Source organism: Gossypium hirsutum, chromosome A12 (assembly GCF_007990345.1).
Source record: "Gossypium hirsutum isolate 1008001.06 chromosome A12, Gossypium_hirsutum_v2.1, whole genome shotgun sequence".
Lineage (NCBI taxonomy): Eukaryota > Viridiplantae > Streptophyta > Magnoliopsida > Malvales > Malvaceae > Gossypium > Gossypium hirsutum.
The window spans coordinates 83,188,688-83,203,466 of record NC_053435.1 but is presented as its reverse complement, the minus strand read 5'-3'; positions in this window follow the sequence as shown (position 1 = coordinate 83,203,466).

Here is a 14,779-nt window from a genome sequence, read left to right as displayed (position 1 = left end):
AATTACTTATTTTAACCATATTGCAAATACTACTATATATTAGGTAAATTAGAGCAGTCGCTATTTAATTATGAGTTTTTAGTCACTCAATTATAAAAAATTATAACATAGTTATTGAATTATTTGATTTTGTCTATTTTGGCCATTAATTATTAAATGCGTAATAAAAAGACAACTTGTCAATTTTTAAAATTGGTATAATAATAATTTAATCCTCAACATTTATATATTATGTTAATTTAGTTTTGATTTTAAAAAATTAACCCTCAACATTTTACACGTCATGTAATTTGATATATACATTTGCAGTTTTACTTTTCTTTGTGACCTTTTTACTTAAAAAGCTGAAAAAACAAATTTATCAATTACATTTGACTGAAAATATACCAAAAATGAAAACATGCAAAAATTCAAGATAATATTTTTTTCATCTTTTCTCATTCTTTTAAAACTGCAAAAAAAAGAAAGACTAATTTTTTTTTACAATCAAAATTAAATTGATGCAATATATAAATAGCAATAGTTAAAGTTATTACTACGACGATTCTAAAAACTGCTAAGTTATCTCAATGGTTGATAAGAAAAAATAATTAAGTTATTGAATGACTGCTCTCTCTATAAAGGGTCTCAAACTGCAAGCCCTTTATGTGAAAAGGCACAAGAGGGGATATATATGAAAAGCATACAAAACACACAAATCAATCAGGTAAATGAGGGGCACACCGCCTGCTGTAGCCTTTGCACCAGCTACGTACGGCTGTGGCAACATCAACAGCGGCAGCATATATATAAGCATAATTAGCCGGCACTGCCTTCTGATGAAAACCGTTGAGCCTAGCTGTTTTGTCGCTTTCCCCTTTTAATTTTTTTCATTAGAGACTCAGCTTAGCCCATTTGGCTACGAAGGATCTACAACCTCCCTCTCTTCTCATTTGTTGAAGTTTTTGTGGTGCCAAAACTATACAGGCTTTCACCCTTCTCATTCACCTCTTTATTATTTCTGAAGTTATTTATTAGAATGAGTTCATTAATTAATTATTTATATATTTATATTTTGTAAACTCATTAAAAGGTACATACTAATTACAAATTTCAAAACTCTTCTATATCTAAAATGATGATTAAATCTTTTACCATTGAATATAAAAAAAATTTAAGCAGCTGTTTATATATTGATTTTTTCTTTTTTTGTGGAGGTGTGCATGTTGTTTGTCCATATGTATGCAGCAATCAATCCTAAATTAAATGTTATGAAATGCTGCCATGTCTACTTTTATTCCTTTAGTTGCCTTAATTATTTGTTCAGCACAAAAAGGTTATTTTTCATTCTATGTCTTGTTATTTTCTAGTATCTACCTTTCTATATCTTCTAGAGTTTCAAAAAGCCTAAATCTCATCCAAGCTGCCCATGTTTATCTCTTCCACCTACCTTTGCTTTTCACCCAAAATATGAAAATATAATAATAAAGTTGATATGAATTTAAATACAAATATTTTTGTTATCAATATAAAAAGACATAAATTTGTTTCTTATTTACGAGTTGAAGAGGGTTTATAAATAATACTAAGCATTGTATACACCATTACACAATTGATAGTCTTTTTATTACATTTATGTAGTTAAGATAAAAATCCAAGCTTTCATATATCTAACTAATACATGGCCCCAATCCATTTACCAATCCTTATCCAGCTTCCATAAATTTTTTTATATATTGAATATTAAATAGTTATAGTAGATCATTTGTAAATCAATTAATTTAAATTCTTAAATAAAAATAAAAAAATTTAAAATTATTTTCTTCATCTATAAAATTAAAATTCAAGATCTTACTTAAAAATATCAATTTTTACTGTTCAATTAAACAAACGTTGATTATCTAACTCACTTAATCACCCATCCATCTAAGAAGCTCCCCCACAAGTACACTTCTAATGTCCCATGCAATTAGGGAAAAGCAAGCAATACTTTGTTGTTAATTTAAAGCCGATATCTGTATCCATGGATGCCATTAGTTATGTATCGCATAAAATTTAATGCAAAGTGAAATCCAGAAACATAGTCACATAATGGTGGTCCAAATTAAACGTGCATATGCCTAATATTGTCGACCACCCCCACCAAAGATATAATGCAAAAGAATTAATTGCCATGGGTTAAGATTTTAAATATCATTTTCCATCAATTAGTTTAGTTATTATTTCGGATGTTAAATGTGGACTTAATATTTTTTTAATTACATCAATAACTTATAACTTGAATATATGCTATGTTTTAAAAAACAACCCAGCTCAAATTTTGCCAATATTTCTAATGGCACGTGGGTACATCTATCCACTGATGGTAGTGTGGTTAGAGATAAGAGTTATGCAGCTACAGGAGGTGCGGTATGAGATCAGGATGATAATTGGATTATGGGATTTAACTAGTACTTGGGTGTTTGTTCTCCGTTTGAAGTTGAAGTATAGGGTATCCATTCTTATTCTACTAAATAAAGGATATTGACGAGCTATAATTTAGATTGACAATCTTGAGGTAATTCAAGCATTGACTGATTTAGGATTGGAGAATCTAGGGATTACTGTGCTTAGAAGGGCTCAACGTATTATGCGGGTTGAAGGACAGTGGAGGATTAGTTACATGCCAAGAGAATAAAACTTGGTTGTGGATCGACTTGCTAAACTTAGTTTTAATTGGAAAACAAGTTCATAGGTTTTGATGAGGTTACTTAAGGAAATCTTAAAATTTTTACAAAAAACAAAAAGAATGGTGCTTTTATACATTTGATGAAATTTATTCTTTATTTTCACAAAAAAAAACCCTACAAAATTTTATTGACTTTTTTTAATAAATAAAAATCCAAATTGTAAATATGATGCTAGTAGTTTATAATTTTGTAGGTAACAATATCATATTATCTAGAAAACTTAAGCAAATAAAAGCTTAAAATTATAATTATTTATGATTAATTATGTTGGAAAGATATTACTTTGTATGTTTTACAATGACATAACTGTAAAACAACACAACCATATGAAGAGGATATCTCATGGAAAGATTTTATTTGGTCATTTTCAGTATTTTGCTTGAAGTGTGTAAGGTGGGGAGTGTGCATTTAATTATCTGGTTTTTATATACCAAGAACCGACTAAACTACTAAAATTGAATAAAATAAAATGAATTTAAGCCTAAAATCGAAATAATCAAATTAAAAAATTTCAATTCGGTTCAATAGTTTTTTTCGAGTTTTTTAAGATCTCTTTATAAAACTAATTAAGCAAATAATTGAATGGGGTTGGGTTGTTTTATATTTGAGTATTAGTTGTATATTTGGCTAATTCAATTCGTTGGGGGTTTTTATTGAGATTAATGGATAATTTAATTGGGTGTTATGTGATAAAGATAAAAGAAAGTAAGGACCTAATAAATTGGGAGAGTAAAAGAATTGCTATATTTTATTCATCAATACGATGCTTACAACGCTTTTATAAAATCTATATTTATAAATATAATAAGTATAAATGAAATAGAAATCTAATAGAGTTCTAAAACATATCAAACTTATCTTAATTTTAATGAACATCTAGTTAATAATAAGATATTCGTAACACTCTCTCTTGGATGTCTATAGTAGATAATATGCCTCGTTAAAATCTTATTAAGATAAAAATTTTATGGAAAAACATTCTCAGTGAAAGAAAAAAAATACACTTATTTATAATACGCATAACATGTTGCCACTTGAATGGGTTTGATAAACATTTATATTATCATTATTTCGGACGTTATGAGTGAGACATAATTTTAGGGAAATATATTTGATCTCTTCAGGAGTTCTAACAATAATTATACAAACTTTGATCATGATCATTCTATAATTATATATATATATGTATTTTAGATCAATTTATAATCTTTCTTCAGTTATTACTCATTGAGTCAAATTTAACACATATGTTCAAATCATTTTAAATCATATAATATTTACGCAATCATATTGAACAATTTCATGGGAATTTCTGCATGCTTTCAACATTCTAAATCCTTCAAAGATTTTAATATAAACTTCACTATATAGTTATTCATATAAAATTTGTAACAACAAACCACTAGACGCATATTAAATTTTATGAACTATCAAACTAAAAAGATATCTAAAGGTTATTGCATCCACCACAAAAGAATACTTTTTCATAATCAATGTCAGGTTTTAGCGAAAAACTCCATATTCTTATTTCGTTTTCACAAAATTACTTATTTGTACTCCACTGGTTTTATACCTTTAAACATTTGGAATACTGGTCCAGAAGTTTTATGAATTTAATTCTACTTAAATTGTGTCTTTCTATTTTGGCCAATCTATTTCATGTATATAATTCTCAACAAATTCCTTTAAGACCCTATTTATGCAAAACCATTTTCGACAACTTTTCATTCTTGCAGTTCCATATTTTCTTGTATTGACATAAATTATCGAGGTCTCTTCATTTTTATTATTTCCATCGTCAATTTCAGGTACTTGAATCTCTTTTGGAGTTCTAATAATTAGTTATGTCTTGGGTCTCTTCTGGAGTACCCGCCTCCACTATATGACCATTTTGATTTATTTTTTTTACGAGAATTTTCATCTTACCAATCGATTTATCATACTTCAGGCATGCATTACTTCCAATTTATTCTAACAAGTTGTTCTATTAGGACTTTGACACATCAGCTGGTATATAAGACTTGATTATTTTTATTACGTCAGTAAATACATTTGATAGTTAACTTACAATAAAGTAAATTATCTTTTGAACTTCTGGTTCAAATTACTTTCTCTAAGAATCTAGATAATGATAATTCATCCAACTATTATTTCTCTCTCCTAATGTTGGGAAAAATATCAAATTAAAATACAAATCATGGCATAATTGAATCTCCAATTCGTTCTAAATATCTAATAATATGAGATTTATAATTAATATATATTCTCAACATTCTTTAAATTTTCATTTTATGCATTGTGGTGGAACAACTTAAACATATACAACACATTCAAAAATTCTAAATGGGTTGTATTTGGCTCTTGATTAAAGGTCAATTGTAAAGGGAGTACTTATCACAATTAATTGGCATGATGCGTACAAGTATTTATTCATCTAAAATATCATATCCTTATATACAAAAAGTTATGTTCTTAAAATTAATAGTTTAGCTACTAACTGGAGGCATTTAATTATTAATTTTGCTAAACCATTTTATACGTATAAACAATAAACTTTTGCAATAGTTATTCACACTAACAATCTAGCATATAATAATCATTAAAAGCTAAAGTAATAAAGTCACCAACATTAACAAGAATTGTCTCGATTGCATAATCTGAAAGTTTTGTTTGTAAACAATTAATTTTGCTAACTACAAGTAATGAGTTAATAACTCACATGTGATTAACTTGTAGATGTATCTACTAAAATAATATCAAAACATCCACTTTGTTAGAATTAAATGACCCGAATCCTTATTTAAATAAAATACAGTTGTAAAATTAAATAAAAGTAAAATCCATATAGAACTACACTTCTTTTATTTTATTTTAGAATAAGATTTTTTAAACCTTATTAAACTCTATCTATTTTATATTGATTAGAATAAGGTGTTTCAGTCTTACTAGAATATGACTTTACAAGCCTATAAATAGGCATAGTCTATTCCTCTTGCATTCGTTCGAATTCGACATAGTAAATTTTCTTCTCATCTGCCAGTGGTTTTTTCCCGAAAGGGTTTCCACGTAAAAATTTGTGTGTTCTTTATTTTATTTTATTTTATTTTATTTTATTTTATTTTTTCACAAATTAGTATCCGAGCTTCCGGGTTGTTCATCTCAATCACGGTAATGGCGTCTTTGAAGTATGAAATTCATCTATTGGATCGCAACACCAGATATGCGTTGTGGCAGATTAAGATGTAAGCAGTTCTTGCTCAGATGGATCTGGAGGATGCCTTGCTAGAGATAGATAAGATGCCTTCGACATTAACAGATGAAGAGAAGAAGCGTAAGGATCGAAAGGCGTTAGCACAATTACATCTGTATTTGTCCAACGAAATTTTATAGGATGCGATGAAAGAGAAGACCGCCACTGCATTATGGAAGAGGCTAGAAGAAATATGTATGTCGAAAACTCTAACAAGCAAGCTGCATATGAAGCAACATCTTTATACTTATCGTTTGGAGGAATGTGCATCTGTACACGAACACTTAACAGTGCTTAAAGAAATTTTCTCAAACTTGGAGGCCATGGAGGTTCAGTATGATAAGGAAGATCTAGGGTTGATTCTACTTTGTTCGTTGCCCCCGTCTTATTCAACCTTTAGAGACACGATTTTATATAGTCGCGAGTCTCTCACAGTTGATGAGGTTTATGATTTTTTGACCTCGTATGATAAGATGAAGCATCTTGTGGTTAAACACGACTCTCAGGGAGAGGGTCTCATTGTTCGTGGGAGACAAGATTAGAATGCTGATGATGATTGTGGTAAATCTAAGGGTAGATCAAAGTCTTCAAACAAAGGTAAAACTTGTAACTTCTGCAAGAAGAAAAGGCACATTAAATCTGAATACTATAAGCTACAGAATAAGATTAAAAAGCAAGCTGCGAATCAAAAGGGAAAACAACTAGAAAATTTTGGTGAAGCTGATGTTGTAGAAGACTACAGCGATGGTGAACTTCTAGTCGCTTCGGTCAACAATTCTAAAGTGAGCGAGGAGTGGATACTTGATTCAGGCTGCACCTTCCACATGAGTCCCAATCGGGATTGGTTTACAACTTACGAAATAGTGTCTGAAGGTGTTGTTTTTATAGGAAATAATGCTTCATGTAAAATTGCAGGTGTTGGAACAATTAAAGTTAAGATGTTTGATAGAGTTATCAGAACACTTAGTGATGTACGACATGTTCCAGAATTGAAAAGAAAATTAAATTCGTTAAGTGCTCTTGATTCAAAAGGGTACAGATACACAACTGAAAGTGGGGTTTTAAAGATTTCCAAAAGTTCCCTTGTTGTGATGAAAGGGCAGAGAAAAATTGCCAAGTTATATATTTTGCAGGGTTTTTCTGTTACTGGTGATGCAGCTGTCACTTCCTCTTCCTGTCAAATGATGATATTACTAAACTTTGGCATATGCGACTAGGGCATAGAGTGAGAATGGCATGGCATAATTGAGCAAAAGAGGACTTATTGATGGGCAAGGAATTTGCAACCTGAATTTCTGTGAGCACTGTGTTTTTAGGAAGCAAAAGAGAGTTCGATTCACCAGAGGAATCCATAACACGAAGGGAACATTGGAGTATATTCATTCTGATCTGTGGGGGCCATCCAAAGTACCTTCGAGAGGTGAAGCTAATTATATTCTAACCTTTATTGATGATTTTTCTAGAAAATTTGGGCGTTCTTCTTGAAGCAGAAAAGCGATGTGTTTTCCTCATTTAAGTCTTAGAAAATTATGATTAAAAAATAGATGAGAAAACAAATAAAATATCTCCGCACAGACAATGGCTTAGAGTTCTGTTCTGATGAGTTTAATAGATTGTGTAAGTCAGAAGGGATCGTGAGACACTTGATAGTTCACCATACTCTGTAGCAAAATGACGTTGCAGAACGAATGAACAGAAGGATCATGGAGAAGGTTCGATGTATGTTGTCAAATGCCAATTTACCAAAGTCGTTTTGGGCCGAAGCAGCCTCTACTGCATGTTTTTTTATCAACCGATCCTCATCTGTTGCCATTAAGAAAAAGACTCCATAAGAGGGATGGTTTGGTAATCCTACAAATTATTCTGATTTAAAGATTTTTGGGTGTCCTGCGTATGCTCATGTTGATAATGGAAAATTGGAACCGAGATCCATTAAATGTGTTTTTCTTGGTTATAAAGCTGGTGTAAAAATGTATAAGTTATGGTGTCCTGAAAATAGAAAAGTTGTGATTAGTAGAGATGTTGTTTTTTATGAAATTGCTATGCTGCCTAACTTATCTTTTAAAAACTCTTCCAATAAAGAAAATCAAAAGCAAGTGGAGCATCAAATTAATACAGAGTCGACTCCTCAAGCTAGTACAAAAATTGAGAATAAAGTTACTTCTTCACCGCAATACTCTATCGTTAAAAACAGAACTAGAAGAGAAATTAAACCTCCAAAGAAGTATGCTGAGGCTGATCTAGTTGCTTATGCTTTAAATGTGGCTGAAGACATAGATGCAAATCAAGAGCCATCTAATTATTCTGAGACGGTTAGCTGTGAAGTCTTAGAAAAATAGATGTTTGCTATGTAAGAGGAGATGGAATCATTCCACAAAAATAGAACATAGGATCTTGTGAAACTTCCTAAAGGTAAAAAGGCTGTTCATTGTAAATGGGTGTTTAAAAAGAAAGAAGGGACTCTAGGAGTTGAAGAACCCAGATATAAAGCAAGGCTTGTTGCAAAAGGTTACAGTCAAATTCCAGGAGTGGACTTCACAGATGTGTTCTCCCGAGTTGTTAAGCATAGTTCGGTTCTAGCTTTGCTTGGTATTGTGGCCATGCATGATTTGGAGCTTGAGCAGTTAGATGTAAAAACTGCATTTTGCATGGAGAACACATGTTGATAGCAGCAAAAGATAAAGGAGAGATAAGAAAGGTCAAAGCCCAACTAAGTGAAGAATTTGAGATGAAAGATTTAGGACCAACAAAGAAGATACTTGGTATGGATATTCTCAGAAATAGAAAAGCAAATAAATTGTACCTAAGTCAGAAGGGGTACATTGAGAAAGTTCTTTGCTGGTTCAATATACAGAGTGCTGAGCCTGCTCGTACGCCTTTAGCAGCCCATTTTAGACTTTCATCGGTTTTGTCTCCACAATTAGATGATGAGATTGAGTACATGTCACATGTTCCATACTCTAGTGCAGTGAGATCTCTCATGTATGCTATGGTTTGTTCATGTCCAAATTTATCATATGCAGTCAGTGCAGTTAGCAGATACATGGCGAATCCCAGTAAAGAACACTGGAAAGCAGTTCAGTAGATTTTAAGATACTTACGAGGTACTACTGATGTTTGCTTACAGTTTGGAAGAACTAGAGATGGAGTCATTGGGTATGTTGATGTTGATTTTGCAGGAGACCTTGATAGAATAAGATCTCTTACAGGTTATGTCTTTACAATCGGAGGTTGTGCAATCAGTTGGAAAGCCACTTTACAAACTACAGTTGCTTTGTCTACCACTGAAGCTGAGTACATGGAAATTACTGAGGCTTGTAAAGAAGTTATCTGGTTGAAGGGACTCTTTAGTAAACTCAATGAAGACCTTCAACTTAGTACTGTATTTTGTGACAGTCAGAGTGCGATCTTCCTTACAAAAGATCAAATGTTTCGTAAAAGAACAAAACACATTGATGTTCGGTATCATTTTGTTCGTGATATTATTGCTCGTGGTGATATTGTTGTGAGCAAAATTAGTACTCATGAAAGTCCTGCAGATATGATGACTAAGCCACTTCCTATAACCAAGTTTGAGCATTGCTTAGACTTGGTTGGTGTCCATTGTTGAAGTTAAACCCTTAAGGGCTTTCATGAAAAAGTTGGAGAACTTGTTCGTTGAGAGTTCGCGATGAAGAACTTGTTCATTGAGAATTCGTGTCAAGGTGGAGATTGTTAGAATTAAATGACCCAAATCCTAATTTAAATAAAATACAATGGTAAAATTAAAAAAAAAAGTAAAATCCATATAGAACTACACTTCTTTTATTTTATTTTAGAATAAGGTTTTTTAAACTTTATTAAACTCATCTATTTTATATTGATTAGAATAAGGTGTTTCAGTCTTACTAGAATATGGCTTTACAAGCCTATAAATAGGCATAGTCTATTCCTCTTGTATTCATTCGAATTCGACATAGTGAATTTTCTTCTCCTCTGCTCGTGGTTTTTTTTCGAAAGGGTTTCCACGTAAAAATTTGTGTGTTCTTTATTTTATTTTATTTTTTCACACACTTCTTGGATAAATAGACACATGTTTCTTTTAGAAATGCAAGAGATTCAATCTTAACTTTTGTTAGTAAGAATATTCATCTTCTTTGATAAAAAGAAACACTTGATAAATTAAGAATCTTCAGATTCTTTAATAAAATGAGTAAATTCTTATCTTTTCACATTATTGATCAAGATGGCCTAATTGATCATGCCAACTAATTAGTATATTTGAACTAGCAAACTTCTTGTTTATTATGCATATGGTTCAATGATACTAATGTACACTTCTAGTTTACCATATCGTATGATTTAATCATACTAATATATGTATAGTATAAATTAGAGAAAAGCAATAATTTTCCAATACAATAAAATCAAAGATGAAGCTACATGCATTTGTTGCAAATACATTTTATCAGTTTACAAAATGCGCATAAACAAATATTTTATTTGCATAGGTCTATGCACAAAATTAAGCAAAGCATATAAGCATATCATAATTGCACAACAATTAAAAGCTGAAATATAGTATGAATTTCAACACTAATCTTATTATGAATCTTCGCATTATCATCACTTTCCCACTTTTGGTGGTGAGAAAAAAATATTATGACCATCCATTTTATTATTATAGAGTCACTTACTATATCTACACCTAAGATTACGTCTTTTGGATTTCAAATTTATTATATATTGTTGCACTCACTTTAGGGAATGGAGTGGATCCAGTAGGACGAACTTTATGGGTTTTTATTTAATAGCTCATTATTTAATTCAACCACAAGTAAACAACCTTTTTTTCTCGGTATTGCTACTACAAGAGTACATTTAAAGCATAAAAGGTTGAAAAAGTTTTCGAACAAGTTCTCATTAGTAACATTCCCTCCAAATAAATTTAATTGAGAACTTATTCTAAATACTATAAAGTTGCACTTGCTAACAATTTTAAAAATTTGCAACTTCTAGAGCAACCAATATACCGAGTTTTGGATAGAATAATCATATGCTAATGGTCATATCTTTCTTTTAAATTATTCCACAATTTAAGTGGATCTTTCACAAAAATATATTATGCTTTTAACCCTTCATGAGGATGATGACGAAGGAAGATGACGGAGATCGTCACAGTTCATTTAACAATCAATCAAGTCTTTAAGACTAAGTACCATGCATTCAATAACTAAATATTTCTCTATCCTTTTCAAAATAAAAATGTAGATATTTATAGCAAGAGTGATTCATATTAAATATAATATTTTTCTCATTCACAATCTCAATAAGAGATCCTTTACAAAGAATATCTTTTAAAACTAATACATGAACTATCACCATTTTTATTCTTTCAAATATTGATATATTAGCTTTTGGAGCTTTTAACTAATTTTATAGTACCAAATATTGCATTAATAAGTATTGAGACTAGTTAGAACATAATGCAGTCATTATCAGTTTATTTCTTTAAATATCACGAAAGATTAACATGTTTCGTTACCATATTGAACATAAGGTAACAATATATTAGCTCTTCTAGAGCCCAAAAATTGGTTTGTTTCATCACTAAACAAGAAAAATACTTTTTATCCCTAAGGATAATATGCACTATTGTATTGTCTATGAGATATATGTTTCATTTTTTAAGGAATATTAATTGAATAATAAAATATTTAGGTGTACAATAGGTATAAAACCAATGACTTTTCATACATTGAGAACATAAGTTATCTCACTTCTTTGAAGGGTTATAATGAGGACTCTTATTGTTCTCTTATTTATCTTTATGTTTTCACTTCCAGTGGTTATTGATTATATCCCTATGTTCCCATTTCCATTTGTTATCGATTATATCCTTTGAAAGCATTGCATTATCAAAGAGAAACTTATTTATCTTTATATCTGAATGTCATTAATTTCATTAATGGCGGAATATCATCAAGCATGAAAGCCACTTAAAAATGAATAACATTAGAGAAAAATCATTTATTTAATGGAAGAATGCCAATCTAAAATTTTGTAATGGTTGCATGACCATTTTTTTTATTCTTTAAAAAAAATTGAAGCAGATGTTTTTATAGAAAAAACTTCTTTATATATAAACTACTCATGGTAGTTTTTTGGTGGCTACTTTTTAATAACCTTGATGGATTTAGGTTCTACCTGTAACACCCCTAACTCGTATCCGTCGTCGGATTAAGGTTACTGAGTATTACCGATCAATCGAAAACCAATAAACATAATATTGTTCAATAACTTAAATATATCATAAACCATTCATAGACATGTATTTTGTCCCTAAGTCGAGCCCTCAAGGTTCTAAAAATATCTTAGAAGAAAATCAAGACCAATTGGAAATAATTTGAAAAGTTTAAGAAAAAGATGCAAGATTTGCAAAACAGGGGTCACGACTGTTTGGCCAAGCTGTGTGCATCACACGGGTGAGACACACGCTCGTGTCTCAAGCTATGTAACTTTCGAACTCGTGACACATGGTCGTGTCCCATCTCATGTCCTCATCCGTATAACTCTCAGAGCAAGGTTACATGGCCATGTCATGCTCGTGTGCCAGGCCGTGTCACGCCCATGTGCCAGACCGTGTGTTAGGTCATGTAACTCACTGACTTGAATACTAAGGAACTCTCAAATGAGACACGACCATGTGCCTCACATGGCTGAGTCACACGCCCGTATATCAGGCCATGTGGACCCATAATTACCTAAAAATCAAGCCATCTCCAAAACCATTCTACATAACCTTTCAACCCATTAATGCACACTTTAAACCAACTAACCATTCTACATCAAAATAAAATTTCAACATTCTAAACCAACTAACCAATGTGCCATTCAAAGACACCACATTTGCATCCAACATCAACTATCAAATATGTCATTCTTTTACCATTTCACACATAATAACCTATTCTACTAGTTACCAAAACATACCATTTATAACATTTTCTAACCACGTAATATATACCTAAAGAAACATATATTCCAAGTATCCAAGATGACCAAGGACTCAAACTTATCCAACATTCAAATTAACCCATCAAGCAAGACTTAAACCCAAAAATCATATTTGTACCAGAATGATCATAAACACATTCAAGAGCTATTGCAATTCAAGGTCCTATACATGCCATATAACCAAAATATAAAAAATCTACCAAATTAATCCTTGGGATAGTGTACTTCTTCAAGCTTGATCCGATCTCCCAACCGCAGAAAATGAATTCTACAAACAAGAACAAATAGAGGTGAGCTTACTTGAAGCTTAATAAGTTCGTAAGAAAATTAACGATAGAGTTTACTACAAGTTATCTTAACAACACAACTATATAATAACTAAGGTAAATCTCTGATGTTCACAATCTACCACAGTTAAAAGCCATCCATTTCGTTAAATCAGTTTGATTAGATAACATAGCTCGACATTTTAGAAATACAGAGTATCATTCATTCGGCTAGATCCCATATTATTGACCGATTCACAATACTGCTTACACAAGCTATAGAAGGTCTGCAACGTATGCAGGACCTCAACCATTGCTACGGTTCATTCGATAGAGTAGTGCATTTAACTGTTTCACTAAATCTCGATATTGCTCATACAAATTGTCGAGAATCTACAATTTATGTAGGATTCTCAGCCATCAAATTAGTCCATATCGTTAGAACATATTTATGTAATCCTTTCGTTACTTCACATCCTGGCCCCAGGCTTAATCACCTTAACTATTCGTTTTACCATTTCTGATTTTGATTCAATAAGGCTAGCAATTTTTCAACTTGGTATTCATAATGTTATGGGAAGAAACACAAACTATAATAATTAGAAATACGAACTTACCAACTAATTCACAGTATTAGCCAAAGTATAGGGACTATTCTGTTACATTATCTTTTCCTAGGTCCTCCACACATTCGTTGTAACAGCCTGTTTTCAATGAAATTTGAACAGTGATTTCGGGACCACAAATCCGAGTTCGGAAGAAAAATAATTTTAATATTATTTCATGGTAATATCGTATGAAAATTTCTTTAAGAAAATTTTACCGATTTCATGTTTAATTTGAGGGAAATGACCAAATTGCATAAAGTGAAAAAGTTGAATTCTAGTAGCTAGAGGGGTCAAATAGCTATGAAATTCAAAATTGAAGGTCCTTATATGGCAAATAAACCATTTAGAGGACTTTTTAAATAAGTATGCTTAGTCATCAATGGAAAATTAAATAAAGAAAATGACTAAATTGGAAAGATGAAATAATAAAAGATGATATTTTAATTAAATAAGAAATATCATCATTTTATATCATCTTTCCCAAATAAAAAAGAAATGGAAACCCTAGTTAGAAGAGCTTGAAGATAGCAAAATTATTTGACTTAATTAGGTATGTATTCTTATCCCGTTTTTAGTAATTTTCATATTTCTGATATCGTAATAACTTAATCTAGCTATCTCGGGGTTAATTTGTAAAGTTACAAAGTACTAGGGTTTTGCCATGGATGAGTATGCATGAATTATGAAGTTTTATGGTAGAAAATGAAAGCTTGTTGATAGATAAACAACTTTTGTAAAGGGAATTTTGATGAAATTATAATTCAGGGACTAAATTAAAAAGTTGTAAAATTCATGGAAAATTTTTGAATTTTATAAAATGCATGGGCTGATAATGTTATATGTAAAAATCGACTTGGCTTGGAATAAGGATTAAATTGCATTAATTTCATTTTCCGAGCCTAGGGACGAAATCGTAATTAATTAAAAGTGTGGGGCAAAATGGTAATTCTG